The sequence below is a fragment of the Glandiceps talaboti genome, chromosome 14 (genome assembly GCF_964340395.1).
Source record: "Glandiceps talaboti chromosome 14, keGlaTala1.1, whole genome shotgun sequence".
NCBI classification, from domain to species: domain Eukaryota; kingdom Metazoa; phylum Hemichordata; class Enteropneusta; family Spengelidae; genus Glandiceps; species Glandiceps talaboti.
Window position 1 is genome coordinate 16,474,735 of NC_135562.1, and position 16,750 is coordinate 16,491,484.

Here is a 16,750-nt window from a genome sequence, read left to right on the forward strand (position 1 = left end):
GGTACAAATATCAAACATATAGAGTGCATAGGAACGTCATTTAATTTTGCGACCTTGGCCTTGATTACAAAACGGCGACCATATTTGTGATAAAAATGCACATTTGCCCTGTATCATCTAAAACAAATTATGCATACAGGCGCCATTAAAGTGTCTACCCCTATATAATGAATAACAATAAGCTTTCTAATGAGACCTTGACTTTTGACCTTGACCTGCATTTTCAAGGTGAAATAGTCAAATTTACCTCTTTTTACTATAGCTCTAGAACTTTTAATACACAGAGACCACATTTCAAGTGTTTCACTCATCTTATTAAAGGTTTGTCTTCGAACGCAGACGACTTGCTATTATTGTGTTTCCAAATCATTTGCAACTCGGCATTATAAATAAAACATGTGATAGAAGACTAATACAATGTATGGTATAGGTACTCATCATATTAAAGGTTCTACTTGGATTCTTTGCCTTAAAACATAACTTTCTACACATCTAGAAATATCGAAAAAGTATAAACATACACAAACATGGCATATTTTCATAGAATACGCTTTTATTCATGCCAGAACAATTGTTTTATATTAAAGTAGAATGCGTCTTGGAAATAAACTTATTCAACTCTTGATAAAGAAAACTCGATTCAATCTAACCTCAGTCAAAATCAATAAAGAAATCTGGGATCACCGTACAATCCTTTTAAATAGAGGTCAAAACTTTATCAAAATTTACTCATTTTATAATCCAATATTATTAAAAGAAACAAAATGACGATTTCCTCGACAACAAGGCAATGAGCCCTTAAATCTATTTCTGTATTTCAAAAATTACCAGGAACAAACTTTCACATGGCACAGCGTGGAGAGAATTAAAGAAATTTATCAGTGAAGTCCATTCTACCATAATGTCTTGATGGTACAATCCATGGCAAGTTATATTATTTAAGCACACAATATGTTAGATATAATATGTTTTATGATAAAGAAATATATTCTACATTAGAACTCAGACCAGTAGAAGGAGATTATAAGTATCAGGTGTTTGATTGACTTCTTTCTATTTCTCTCGCTGATACATCGCGTGACTTGTAGTGTCATAAATTACAGTTCAGCTGGTATATAAATGTTTTATTGCTGCAGTCTACCGATTACAATTATTGAACACGGATGCATATATATATAATTCAGCACCACATAGGCAGCATGGTTTGAATTTATAAAGAAATTGAATGTTTTCACCATTTCAAGTGACCTTCGACCAACTGTAATAATTATGGTATTTTGTATTATGTCATCGAATGTTGTTGATTATAACTATTCGTGTACATGTTGTTCACAAATAGATATTTAGATGACTCCGATAACAAATGCATATAACCTCGAAATATGATGATTCGTGTAAACATCGCTCGTCGTGTTACCAAAATATTATATGACTCAGATTCAATTTTGTATACCGGTGTAATGAAGACAACAAGGAACATTATGTAGAAAGTGACAACAACCTTGGTACAAATACAAATCGAGTACACCTGTTCACTCCACCCTGTCCCTTCCCCCACATACACACAAACACCTATGCATGCATACATACATACATACATACATACATACATACATACATACATACATACATACATACACATCCAGCAATTATATTCCGCATTTACCAATTCTTCAGAATTACAACAACACCTGTTTTATTAGCTAGTACTGTAAGATGTATGATCAGAAAAAGTGGGTATTAATTCCCTTCCCAACGGAACAGCTCGTCACATTTTATACCCCTCGATGTCAAAACTGTCGATATAGCCTATCTATCATTTTCGATTTGTGATTACATGTTTTGAAATTAAGTCAGTTTTCATAATCCCCTCGAAGCTATTCCTATTTATACAAAGACTACAGATAGCGTTTATAGCTTAACGGCAACTCTCGAGAGATCGAGTTCACGTGATAACCCATCGTAAAATTCCATTCAATGATATACGAATGATTTCGCCTTGGCCATGGGATTTCGAGTAGTAGTTTTCACATGCCCTGTAGGACATTAATTATCATTCAGAATTCTCATTCACCAGATCACAGACAACAAATCTACATTTTTAACCTGCATAAATAATTAAACTTGATGCGTTTTTGATAATAATATATAGGAATTCTAAATAGGTTGAATCAGGGGTACAAATCCCTCCTGTGTGTGTTTCATGCATGAAAGCGTCATTCGAAAGTCAATCAAATGTCCCAGTAGAGAGCGTTGCTTTTTACATGAAATCCTTGCAAAAGGTTTCATTTAAGTGACTATGTTTTGCAGAAGATTAGTTCGGCGTTAGAAAGATGATCATTATCCTTCAAGCGAGTTGACAGTTTCGGTGAGGAAAGTGCTCAAACTGTCCCGTGAATATTTTCCGAGGAAATGAGTCTGTCACTGCAAGCACAAATGAACGTTTGTCACTTGCTATATAAACGTGTAATGACAGCATTGTCCAACAAAATGATTCTCATGAGCGTTATAACAATATTTCAAATTCTTGCGTATGCTGTATAGACTCCGTATTATGTGTATTGCTTTTTAAATTGTAAAATATGCGATATCCATAACTAGACCAGTAACTTATACATCATTCTAAATCACGACAAATTAAGCATCACGTTCGAAATTACAGCTACATGATCTTTTAAATACACGATTACGTATTTGTCAAGAAAAAATCAAAAAGAATCAGACAAACACCTCTCCAAGGTAATATACAAAGGACGATATGTTTTCCAAACTTGAGTACCATTGCAACAATATTTATCGAACATTTTAACAACAATGGAGACTTCTAGTGGTTTATAATAGTTCATAACCTGTGACGTCATTTATTTCTAATTACATTATATCTGAATTTCATCCTATAAATCTTCGCATTTAAACACTCTAATGGATTGGTTGGACACTTCTTAATGTATAGTTGTGATAGTGATTTATGTATTGAGTTCACACAGTGTGCATGTTTTCATGGAGAAATAATGCAATTTTACTTCAATTAGTATGATACTCACATTTAAAAACACGATGCCTTTTTATATTGATCAAACAGATAAAAAACTACGTAATTATGGTCGTAAATCATCCTATTTTCTATTGTCTGAAATTCGGTCAAAAGTAGGAGCAAGTTACTTAGAATCTAGATTCCGAGTTTTGCTTAATATTCCCCACTCCAGGAAATGAAGACATTTTCGTAACCTTTGGGTGTTTTGAAGAAGCATTTCGTGGTTTTGCATCAAATAAATCCACGTGATTGTCCTAGCAGTGGTTCTGTTTCGCTTCATGGTTAGTAGACACATTAGCAGAAAAGCATATGTATTAAATGAGCAAAGCTATTTATCTAAAGTTACGGTAACAATTCTTAATATATACTGGTCATCTAATAAGAAGGCACGTCTGCTGATTCCTATGAGGTGATGCTGGACCACTACCAAGAAACTGAATGTAAAACTACGTTCAATTTGGTGTTTTGCAGCCAATTTCGCGAAATTTAAATAATATAACACCAGCGATATGACTCTACAGAACCCTAATTTACGAAAATGCTTTTATTTCCTGGAGTGGTGTTTCTCTATAAAGTGTTTCCTAATATCGTCAAAAGTGTATTTCTACTAAGCGCGGTTATGTTATTGTAATTTGTTTCTGACTTCTGTTATATGGAATAATATCTTTTTTTCCAAAATTTCCGAATAATATTTTCCATTTGAGTCAAAACTGAATGCCAATTCCCCTCTGTTGCCTCACCCCAAGGCGATCATTCTGTTCATGTTGGTTTGTTCTCATACTGTCCGAGAGATTTAAGAAGTACACGTGACTTTTCAGAAGAAAACAGTGGGGGTGGTATTCTGTTGAGTTCATGAAATGACACACGCTTGAAAAGCAAACATTTGCTTCTGCCATTAGACTGGTATTTCATTGCAGGAAAGAACATTTACTTCTTGCTAAGACAGTTAGCATTAAATATCTGAGGAAGCAGTAAAAGCTATTGAGAGAGTTACTATATCGTAAATAATCATACATGTAAATATACACTTTATAGTTTCCTAGAGGAATTATTTGGCATTATCTATTTTGTTTTTTTATTTTTTTTAATATCTACTTGTTTTGTTATTATTTTGTAACAGACGTTTACATAACAAAATTAAAATTCTGGAACGTGCTCATGTATAAAATGTTTTACTTGAAAGACGCATACGTTGACTTTATGATCTACTATAAATTTCCAATGTTTCCACCTAAGTAGGCACATATTTACAAATGATTGATGGCTTACACTTAAGTAACGTCACAATAACTTAACTCTTGATACCTAAGATTACTGGAGTTATATTACCTTTAGATTTAAACCTAAAAGCTCTTTTGAAACTTGATTCCATAATTCATTCACTAGAAATGGGTCATCGTACGCACATTCAAGAAGCCAATTGTGTCAGGTATAATTTAGTATTACTACTTTTATTATGTGTTATTCCACAAGGGAATACAGTATGCAAGGTGTTATGTATGCAAATCTAATATGCAATCGTCCGAGTCATCTGATCAGCGTTTCTTTCGCAGTTACTCAAGAAGTGTAAATGATGGATAAGAGGTTTTATATGTACATCTGATACACGTTAACACTTCTAGAGATAACGTTATCCCTAAACTTGATCTGGGCAGTTACCATAAATGTCATCAGATTTAACTAATTCAGAAGAAAGTACTCCGACTAATTAATTTGATAAACGTTTCTTTCCAAGCATCGACCTGGTATTTCTGAATCGGTAGAAATGTCGAAAAAAGATATTTCAAAAGGAGTTTATTTTCCTTTGCGGCATATGTTGTGAAAGAACTTTGATTCCCCCATTTTATCATCATTTGTGGCAGCATTTACTTCTGCCATGGCTAAAATCTTAATGTACAGGTCAACGCAAATGTCCAGACCACAAAGTATGCTTAATTACCATTGTCTTAACACATGAAATAGGACTAAACTGTGTCAATTGCCTATGTGTTCCATCAACCAACACAAAACATAAAACAAGTCAATCTAGTCAGTTTAGTATCATTCGATTACCTAAACATCATCAGGGTCGTACAAAGAGATGCAATGTGCTATTGTAAAGGTAGAGTATATTCCCATTCCCAAAGATATACATTCCTTAGATACCGAAAGATTGAATACTCTCAAGCATTTCGGTATCGATTTTCTCAATGAATTTAGGGCAAAAAAAGATCAACCAAACGTGAAAACGTCACCATGACATTTTAATCAATATGACTGTTAGTTTTATTTGGCCAGCTTGTCTTTTTATTTGATCATGAATGATAAATATTTTGAGAAAATCCATTACATTGGGTGATTTGTGCATGGGTGATATCAAACTATACAATCGCAGTTATTACTGTAGTTACTGGTTGTATTTTCATCAGTCTTCTCCTCTTCCTGTGAACATGATATCTCAAAACTACTGCATTAATAATAATGAACTTGACACACCTGGTCCTTAAGTAAACCACGGGAATTGATCAGGGTTTACTAAACATACTATGTATAATAATGAACAATTTGCATAAGTATCGATTTTTAGGTAATAATGCAATATCTTGAGAATGCATCCTTCGCGTTTTATATCATACATATATCCATCTATCCATCTATCCATCCATACATACATACATACATACATACATACATACATACATACATACATACATACATACATACATACATACAAACATACATACATACATACATACATACATACATGCATGCATACATGCATACATACACACACATACATACAGACAGACAGACATACATACAGACAGACAGACAGACATACAGACAGACAGACAGACAGACAGACACAGACAGACAGACAGACAGACAGACAGACAGACAGACAGACAGACAGACAGACAGACAGACATGTATGCTAGCGAAGTTCATGCGTTGGATTAGATGTTTACAGATAAGAAATAATATGCTAAATGAACGATAGCTCAGAATTATCTTTATTGTAGCAATCCGTGGGCAACATAAACAATTTTGTTAAATGTGTGGAATGTTTGACTTTGTCGATTTGTTTCAAGCCAAACGTAATCTGACACTGTTTAGGTCGACACATATCAGAAAGAACGAACTTAAAAAGCATTTTTGTTGCTTGTTCTATATCTTTACAAGCAAAGGTTATGTTGTTTTAACAATTTTATATTGTCACGTTCAAGTACAGTTTGATCATAAACCTTGTTCATAGTGGGATCCCTAAGCTTTTTAGTCTACTTTTTATGTCCGTACAAGTACGGTTGCCAGAACGCATAGACACTAATATGCTCTTCACCAGTGGTAAAAAACCATTCTGATGCACGTCAACTTTGGTGCTCTACTTTAGCTCTCTTTATACTTCGGCAAGGTGGAGCAAAATCTTCAGAGTTACCGATTGACCAATCAGTGCATTGGGAACCGATTGGCAGAACCTAAAGTTTCCAAGTAATATAGGTCGTAAACATCAAAGTGGTCAAACGTTTAGCTTGTGGAATAATTGGAAAAGAATATACATACCGACAATGAGAGGTTGTTATTGATGAATAAATTAATAGAGCGCCACAGACACTGTGGCGACTTTGTGTCGATAAGAAAGCCATTAACTGTAAGTGCGGCATAAGCAAAAACAATGGCGTAAAAGAAATATCGTACACAAGGAAGAGTGAGAAAAATGTTTTGGAATTTTTTTTCCCCCAAAACAGTTGGGTATATTATATAAAGTTACAGTATCATTCTCAATTTAATATAGTATTTTTTTTTACCTAAGCTTTTACCTTAATGGCCACTATAATTGAACTTAGACAAGCAAGTGTAGTCGGCGCCACAAGTAGCTCCTCACGGGACAAGTTGTAAACATTCTAAGGGAGAGGATACTAAGTAGCAAAGAAGTTAAATACCAAGGACGGTGGTTGTTTGAGGATCTCCCCAAGCATAAGTATAACAGACATAGCCGTCAGTCATTACATAAATACCTCGGTCGCCGCCTCGCCTTTTATATTATGACCGACGGATATATCTTAAGTACTCCTAATTGTCAATATTATACTCATCCTATGTCAACATTACAAATGAACTTTACAACGTGAATGCGAAGTACGCCATATAAAAGATGGCTGACGTGATATCATGCCACCTCGTAAAAGAGGAGACAGATATATAATTGGCTAATACCATACGTTACTAACCATCACAATTTTAAAGGTCGTGACTTCTACCTGCAATGTTTATCCAACAGTGCCAGCAAGGCCTTGCCCCTTAACATGCCCAGGTGAAATGTACTATATCAGGAAATATATGACCCAGGAATGACGTATAAAGTGTCCTTGGTGCATTTCACCATGTACCATGAGAACAATAACTTTCAAGTAAACCCTACAATGTCAAGGTCAAACTCAAAACCGTTCATGACGCTATAACGTATGTACAATGATGTTTAGCTAACGACTGTGGATAAGCAGCATTCTCATTCCTTTTTTCCCGAATCGTCACAAAAAGTGTTATGGGGTTAACGCATTAACTTGATCAATGACATAAATCTTTATTATGTGAGGGCCTTTCTTCACGGCAGTGTCTGTCATACATGACAGAATCCCCCTTTATAGATAAACAGAATTAGAAAGTCCCTTTAGCATTTGGTGGTATTAGAAATATTACATGATTTTGGAAGGTGTGACCAACATGCATATCATGGTGTGTTCTTTTTAGAAAGTACTCATCCTTATCGAAGTAGAGTCAACATGTATGTCATTTATGTTAATGACACAATATGAGTTATTGTTATCTCATGTTAGCGATTCAAAATAGAACAGGGAGGTCAACTTTATTCTCACATGTACCGGTAGTAATGCATGTGTAGAGCGAGGTGAGCCGTGGTATCGAATGACCGTTTCTTTACTCGCTTAGGTGGTGAAATTCATGTAACGAGAATTCATGACATGTCTGGCTATTAGCAATGCAAAATAATTATGAAGCAAAAATAGAATAAGATGATGCAATATCTATAAACGTAAGATAATCATGATACGTTTTGATAGGAAAAACTGTCTGTTCCCGAGCAGGTGACAATATCAGTTGTTTTTATCCTTTAAGCCCAGTTGATAAGTAATTTCTTTCCATTAATATGGTATTAATTGATGAAATATTAACGTTTAATAAGAACTCGCAATGCATGGTAATATGTTTTCTTGGCACATGAATTTGCACAATCCATAATAAGTCCAATGTTTGATGTCATATCACATACACTGAATTATTAATGATTAGTAATAGAAAGGGACAAGATTGATTTTCAAATAATGAAAATCCGTCTGTAGTTGCAGTTGAGGCTGTAGACATGGGTTGCTAACTAGGAGAGTGTAGATGTCCATGACCACTTAGGTCGTCTAAAAAAGAATGAATGGCTGTAAAGTGTGGCCACATCGGATAATGAAATTTATTGACCTGAACACCCAGCTGTATAATCGGGAACCTGGTAGGATGAAGTTTACAATATGAATACTTCAATCCTATGCACTTATAGAAATTACATTGGAATGTATATTCGCCTGGGATTTGGAGAAATATTAAGGTTATTGTGCTACTATAGGTCCTCGTCATGATAGTATTTGTAGCGTGCTTTGAGCACAGTATTTGAAAGTACTACATAAAAACGAAGTAGCATTGTCGTATCATTGTTAATTTTTCTTTGACTTATGATATTTAAACATAATTAATAAGTTTATGACCCTCGATGTAAAGCATCCGACTTTATTCGGAGCCTTTTTTGTACATATAGATTGGACATGATTTATCGAACACTTCTCCTCGTAATGTTTCAAAGTCATTTCCTAACTAAATGTAATTTTGTGGGCTGATTCAGTCAAGTTCTAATTAAGGCCACTTATCTATATGCAATTTAAGTTAGGCTCTCTAGCTATTAACTATAACGAGTTTCTAACCTTTTGGACAGGGTAGCCATTTAAGCATAGATCCCCTCGTTTACACCATAGAGTGTTCCTATTACCTACAAATTGCAATATCTAGGAAGTGCTATAATCAGTGCGTGGGCCACATGACGATTGACATTGTGATTCATTTGAATCACATTGACATGAAAAACGTAATAGCCATTTACTGAAAGAAACTTTCATTATAAGACACAAAGCCAATTTATTTTCGTTTGAACTTGACATGTCAACCACACAAACAATCTAATTGAAACATGTAATTGCGTTCCTTAGCAACAAACTACACACAGATAAGCAGGACACAAGAGATTGAGTTCACAAAGAACGTGATGAGTATCTCATTCGACTACAAAGGTCCATCAAAGTGTTTCGAATTTCTCAATAAATTCAAACCTTAGCAATCACTGCACCTTTTTTTAATTATAGCCTTCCGCGTCTAACCTAAATTCAAACCTGTCAAATGAACATCTTATTTTCCCTTTATTTTTCAGGACTTTTTGATTTTCAAGTCGTTAATTATATTAAATTTTCCAACATGTTGACGTGCATTGAATATTAGAAGATATACATCTAGCAAAATATATCACACGATCCAAGGAATATTATATTAGAATTTGATCTAAATGTACGAAATTGTGACCTTGCGGCTTGATCAAACAATTTAACAAGACAAATATTAAATAAAGAAGGATATAATTACATTACAAAGACTAACCAAGTCACGACGCTGATTTATGATACATTTATACATGTTGGAATTGTAAGAGTCACGGTACACCAACGGAAAGTGTTACGTGTTTTTTTATGGATTATCCTGTATGTCGTCCGTTCATTACATGCATTGCCTCTCTGCAAAGGTCACTAAAGTGATGGCATAGCTTTGAGAAAGAGATGGAAATACGTTTTTTTCTAACATTTCCCTCTCATTTTTATTATATAAAGTACATTAATTTAGCTGGAGGAGTAATTTTGTTATGTTGACAATAGAATCAATTTGTAAAAGACGTCCCTATCAGACAAATTGATTGCAACGTGTTTTGTAATGATATAATTTGAATTTCTTCTTCAGTATAAAAGTCGACTTTTTCTTATTAAGTGAAAAAAACATAAAACCTTGACTGAAAAATTCTAGTATAATATTTATGTCGATGTCTTTGCTTTCTATTACATTTACAATTGTCTTGTTGGAGCACTTGATTGCATAGTAGGGGGTTTCCTTTCCATTTTATAGGTATACTAAATTACGTCATCAGATCCATGTTAAGTTATATAACGTCTGGTTTGAGTTCAGTCAATTGCAAGTAAAGTGGAACACTATAAGTACCTTTATGTACAGCTAAAATTAAGGCCAAAAGCGTATAAACTCGGCTTTTGCCCTTTACTTCTAAATATATTCAATGTATCGAACGTTGTTACACTGTTGATATCAGTTTCAATGTCCTTACTTATGTTCCAGCTTTCCTTTTTAAAAAAAGCATTGCAGAAATTTCACTTTGGAAAACACTTCATGTATATTCTATTTCACCTGTATTTAAATAATTTATTAGTTATATCCTTTAAAAGTTAACCGTTCGAGGTTTTCACTTGATAATTTACTGGATTGTCAATTGATAATTTTGTACATATACATATCACATTATTCGAGACATTTACAGTATATTTTAGGGTGTTTGTAATCGTCATAGATAACGTATCTATAAGTCCAACCATAGTTGGTATTGCATGTTTATTAACTCCCAAGTCACGTACTGTTTATACATCTATATTTGTTCAACAATTTTAACATAATTTGATTACAGGATATGTGCACGATATGAATAGAATACTTAAGCAATTATAAAATTATAAAAATATAAAAACGTCTCATCTTCTTTCGTAAACACTATGAATATACTTTTTAGTATTGATAGGACAGGGTATGACTTATATATAATATCAAATGTTATACCAGGTCATTTTAGCTGTTAGGGCTATATGCGATTTTGAATAATAATGAAGATGCCACTTAGGAAAGTATAAATAATGACATACCACCTAAGATGCGTAAATAAGCTCATGTAAACCGCGATGCAGAATCGTATAACCATTTAAGACAACCACATAAGAAACAAACTTTTAAAACATCCCTTGTTTGGATGTTTCACGTTTGTGAAAATAAAGTCTGAAATTCTTCAAAATAGCAGGTGAAGTGGCTTAGATAACGTGTACATGTGTTTCCTTAGCTAAGGCAGTTACACAGTGATTTTCTTCCTTTTGTGCTTACCCTGCAATTCCCTCCCAACCATTTCTTCGGCTAATTACACTTAACAACTTTGAATTTATGTAACCTTTAGTATATGTTACATGTGTTGAATTAAGCAAGCAGCTTTACAAATCTGTGATTTATTGGCCCTAAGAGATTTATAGGCCTACTTCATGTCACAGTATCCTCTCATTCTCTAGTACAAAGAAGATTTCATTTACGTTCCAAATTCACCATGTTAAATCTTAAAATGACCATTTAAATGAAACCTGTAATTGGGTTTCGTGGTCAGACAAACATACCTGCCAATTCATCTCAAGAGTTTCTACATACACAAACAACTTGATTTAGTATCTCTTCTGACTACGGTCTAATGTTGATGGGGGTTTCCCTGTAATTCAGTATACCACAGACTTACTTAATCGCCTTTCAGCTTTCTTTTAACTTCGACCTTTATTCAGTTTGAGCCCAATCATAACAGATATTTTTTTCCACTTTTCCTGTGTTTGATTTCTATCATGAAAGAGCTCAGTAATTAAATGCAATTTATTTTTGAACTTGAAACCTTGACCTTGGGCAGGTGACGTTTCTCTTAATGACATATTCATCACTAAATTAATCAATTACTAATATTGAATTATCAAATTGACGTATAACTTGAAAGTAATCATCAAAGTAAATAAAATCATTTATGACAGATAGCTGGTGGATGTGAAATTGACAGCAAAGCGGCACTGGCATTTCAAACATTGATGTTGGGGGTTTGTTTTTTTGTAACATTTAATATTTAACACTACAGAGAATGCACACTTTGTGCGGAGACTAGAGGTTGAAGAGATAGATACGAATAAATGGTTTTAAATCAGCCTCATTGGGAGCAAGTTCTTGTCATTTCATATCGAAGTCATATTATATATCAGTTATAAAATGGTTACCCACAGGATATTCAATACAGCTCAGGGTGTGGTGTACGCTGTTACGGAAAATCAGTATTGAACCAGTTGCAGCTATCGTAGCTTTAACCGCTGTACAATTTTTTCACACGAGATCCCTGGACGAAACCTTACTCATCTGTTCAAAAAGAAATCTTCTGTAAATCATATCTCCTTGCCAATGAATTGAATATGGCATCCGTGTAGCTTAATTATCCTCGCAAAGTTAGCTATAAAGCCCGAGGCATTCCAAAGTAGCTCTCCGGGCGAACAAACATGAAGACCATATTTCAAAAGCACTTCAATGGGATTTAAATTTAATTAGTTTTCAATCAAACTGTTACTGAAAATAATCAGGAATAAGCCTACACATGTAAGAGAGTAAATATTACCTATGTATCTTGGTATTTGGGACAATGACGTCTCCATGTTTGATTCGGCTGTGATGTGATAACGCCATAATGAATTTAAAATGTTAATCAATAATACAGTTCTTTTTCATTAGTAAGTGTTTGTGCCCGTATCAAGATTATCCTTAAGTATTTTTTGTTAGCAGATTTGTCTTTAAAACATGAGAATGGTCGAAACAGACAAGATTTCTATTTACCATATATATCTATATACTTTCAACTCAACAGTTACGAATCCACGTAATTTTTGAAACGTGATTGTGCACATAGTTGTTCGGCTTATTAATACACATCGAAAGCGAGTTACATCTTGAATAAATTCCTTTTGATGTTCACCGAAGGCTTTGCTATTTTCAAAAGAGGTAGACTAATTTGCTAAACTTTAATTTAGATTTTGCTGGACAGTCTGTACAGCATTATTAGACTAACTGCTTTATTCAATGAAGTTACTAATACATTCGACTGTGTAGTAAAGACGTATTTTGATAAGAGCCATCTATTTTGTATGAAGATATATCAGTGGTATTCACAAATAATTATGCATATAACCACTGTGACATTATATTTGACGATAAATAACGAACCTTCACATACTCTTGATTGAAATATGTCGCTTTTAAATTAAAATGAACATCTTATACATTAATTTCTTACCAGTGTTTTAATATAATAAGGATAGCAGGTTACCACATAAAGAAATGCACGGATAGAAGAAATATCACCTCGCTAGGGGGTCTTTTAACTATTCTAAACTACACATTTGTATAGCTCTGGGGATAATATCTTAAAATAAAAATTGTGGCTATTGTGTGACGCATGGTGAACTTGACCTTCTGATGTGAAGGCTATTGTGTTCTAAGAATATATATAATATCCCCTGAATATATGTCATCACCTCTGTTTCATGTGTATGTGTCATATAGCCCCGTTTTATCTGAAAATTGTAGCGACGAAATGTTTTATAAAACGCTGATAAAATTAGAAATGTACATAAAAACTTAAATATATACATTACTTATAAGTTAGACTAGTTTCCTTCAAAAAATATTTCACTTCATCCAAGTGATTTATGTCTAACAGGCAATTTGTATATGATACAAACTAGCATCATGATATACTGTTTGATTGCCATTAAAATCAAAAGACATGGTCACTGGTTTCGAAGCCATTTGTACATAAGTAAGCAACCGACTTTATCGTCATGTGAGTACTCATAGTTATTTCCAAAGGTCTAAATGTTTTTTTCTGTTCCTATTTAGTCATAGCCAACTTGATGTCCATGTATTTGAGAGGGCTTGTGAAATCATATATTTCTCATACGCTTTCCCATCATATTTGAAACATTGAATAGTTTAGACACTTTTGTCACAGGTGTCTCGTGTTTCCCAAAATGACCTTGTACCAACACGATTACAACCTTCTGTTTTTGCCAAGGTCACATTTTTTGTTCACTTTGGATTCTCATAAAAATGAATAACATTGTTTTTCTGAACTTTGGCAATGGGTAAACATAATTTATTATGTTAATGATAGTCAATTGAATGTTTGAACAAACATGTAAACGTTCTATTTATAGCAGGTATGCCGCATCATACATTCCTGATGGAACCCTAATAGACAATATTAATGGGTTAGATGAGTTCAAACATACATTAATATATTCACAGTGCCTAAAACTACATAGTGAGAATTCTTTGAAATCCGACCACTTTTATAGCATAATCCTAATACCTATACAGAATTATAAGAATAATAACGTAATTTTAGTAAAATAAAATATACAAATATGAACATTTTAAAGTATAATTTTGAATGTATATATCACATACAATAATTTTGAGTGGTGGCTATGATAAGTATACCTATTTCTGTGGTGGAATTCTGATGGGTTTTTGGTGTTTTTTTTAATTTCCTTCCAATACGACCGCGTATATAATTAAGGGGGATAAAAAGGCCCACCAGTTCAAATGATCAATACGTCACACTGTCGTAACTTGTTTCATTATGCATGTATAATTAGATCAGTTGCCCTCACATGCTCCGCGATGGCATGTTTGTGATACCAGTTGACGGATGACAACCGACAGGTGTTATTAAACTGAAATTTACATTGCATGGATTCTCATCACTGACGCATGAAAGGGAGTTTGTATAATGACTTTCAAAGATCCAAACTTTTGTTATGTTACCCATGGCCAAAAACCCTTTGGTTAACCTTAGACATCCCTGGATAATTGTATCCCCATTAGACAATACGATTTACAAGATGGCACATTGATTAAAAAAAACACTTTCATTTCATCCTGTACATCCAGTAAAATGACCTTTTCGATAAAACAGATACATTTTGTCGAAGTGGTAACACAAGCGATGATTTTCAAGTTGTCATAATCACCATACCAAGCCCACATTATCATGAATAATTCAAGTTAACAAAAATAACTCGTACCAGCACAATATCTTTACAGAATACAGGAAATAAAACAAATGAGCCTATTTCTAATATTATTCCAATCCAAGATCTTACTCTTTTTTTAGATTCAGGTGCTACTTAATTTGCATAATGCTGCCACCAAATATAAATCCTTGGATATTAGGAGCTCAGGCGTCACGTAGCGTCTATACATCTATGTCTTTTACTTTGTTACAGTTGAATATTGTTATATAGTCTGCGATCATCAGATCAAGTTGTGATAGCATGTGCCAAGGCATATAGATAAGGCCGCAACTATGCTATTTGTAATAATGTTAGACATTATGTAATGTCTGCATTCTGGATTGACATTCCCAATCTAGAATGACACTGCTGCATAAAGAGCTTCTTTCGAAACAGTATCTTAACAGTCGCGTTTGAAACACAGGAGCATATTTTTCACCCTTAGAATGTTGAAACTTTTATGTGATATTTCGATTGTTTGTGGCTGCAAACTAGTATCCTACGTACACTTAACATTATGACTACTTTGACGATATTCCAGACAGTTTGCAAAGAGAGCAACACGTTATCTCTATGCATGATGGTTGAGTAGATGCATGGATTTGGAATGAAACATATTCCGTTCACGGTATATGCCGAAAGATGTAAGAAAGAATGTGAAATGAAATTCTAACACGTTATCAAAAATGATTGATAAAACATACCTCGTTCGTCGAGAGTACGATTCTTGTGTTGTTATTTGAATTGAATGAGTTCGAGTGTGCGACTGCACTGTTTGTGTTCATCACGTTGCGCTGTGAACGACTGTTCCATTGAGTGGTCGGCTTCCTTTGTCATTCGAATGACGAGGCATTGTTGTCAATACGTCCACAGAGTTGTCCGCCTCCAGTACTCTTTTGATATGATTAATGCACTCCACAACTACCCAATAAAACGCTCCTCTTCGAACTCTCGGTCACACAAAACCTCAAGAGTTAATACTTGCATGAAAATCAGCAATATGTAACGTTGGTAATTGTTTTGACACTAGCGCCATTCCCGCCTACTCTTTAGTTAAAAGTTTACAACAAACTGCTCCTATCACAAATGACATGAGAGTATGACTTTCGTTATACATAAACAAGTTGTTCTCAAGAAGACAACGCGGCATGTGAATCAGAACATACGGTTTGTACTATAAGCATTGCGGGAAAGACACATTTAATTGAGAAGCCAATATAGATCCAAAACGTAGGCTTGGAACTTTTGTTCTAATGATTCGCTTATCATGTGCAGCAGTCGAAGAGCTAATTAATCGGTCGAGCTGCTTCAAGCGCTATCTTTCTGCTCATCTGCCACAAACGTGTAGCTTGATCTCACCTGCACATACCCTGACAGTAGCTTGCCATGATTGATGACAGGCCTGATATTCGCAATTGAGTGTGATTAATTCGTCAATTAATTTTGTGTTTCTAGTTTGGTTGCTAGTAATTTTCTTGCTTTTTTGAAATTGCTTGTTTGAAATCCTCTTGGCCTTATTGTTTCATCGTAATATTGGCTTCCTTTCTCTCTCAGGAATAATCACTCTAAAAGACATAAAGAACATTACCCCTTCCTTATTTATCGGAAATCGATCTAGTCTGACCATATTTATCATTCTAGTTATTAGGATGGGCTTGCTCTCTAGAGCTGGATATTATGGTCTGGCTGTCTATGTATATACACATCCATATGTCTATATATGTAT